Here is a 309-nt window from a genome sequence, read left to right on the forward strand (position 1 = left end):
TGATCATGTCAGATAACAGAACATAGGGAAGGCAAAACTTTACCCTCTTAGGGTCTCTGGTTGGGACAGAGAATTAAATTGACATAAAACAGATTAACAAGAGAAAAGCATACAGATTTACTTAATATAAATTTTATGTGACACAGGAGCCCTCATAAAGCAATGAAGACTCAAAGAAGGAAAACCTAAATGTTTTGTACTAGGTTGAACAAAGAGCTAATTGTGGAAAAGCAGCTAAAATATATGGGGAGGCCAGTCGCAGGGGCTCACACCTGTAATCCCAGCACTTTAGTTTTTTTTTTTTTTTTT

The sequence above is a fragment of the Colobus angolensis genome, unplaced genomic scaffold (genome assembly GCF_000951035.1).
Source record: "Colobus angolensis palliatus isolate OR3802 unplaced genomic scaffold, Cang.pa_1.0 Scaffold77, whole genome shotgun sequence".
NCBI lineage: Eukaryota > Metazoa > Chordata > Mammalia > Primates > Cercopithecidae > Colobus > Colobus angolensis.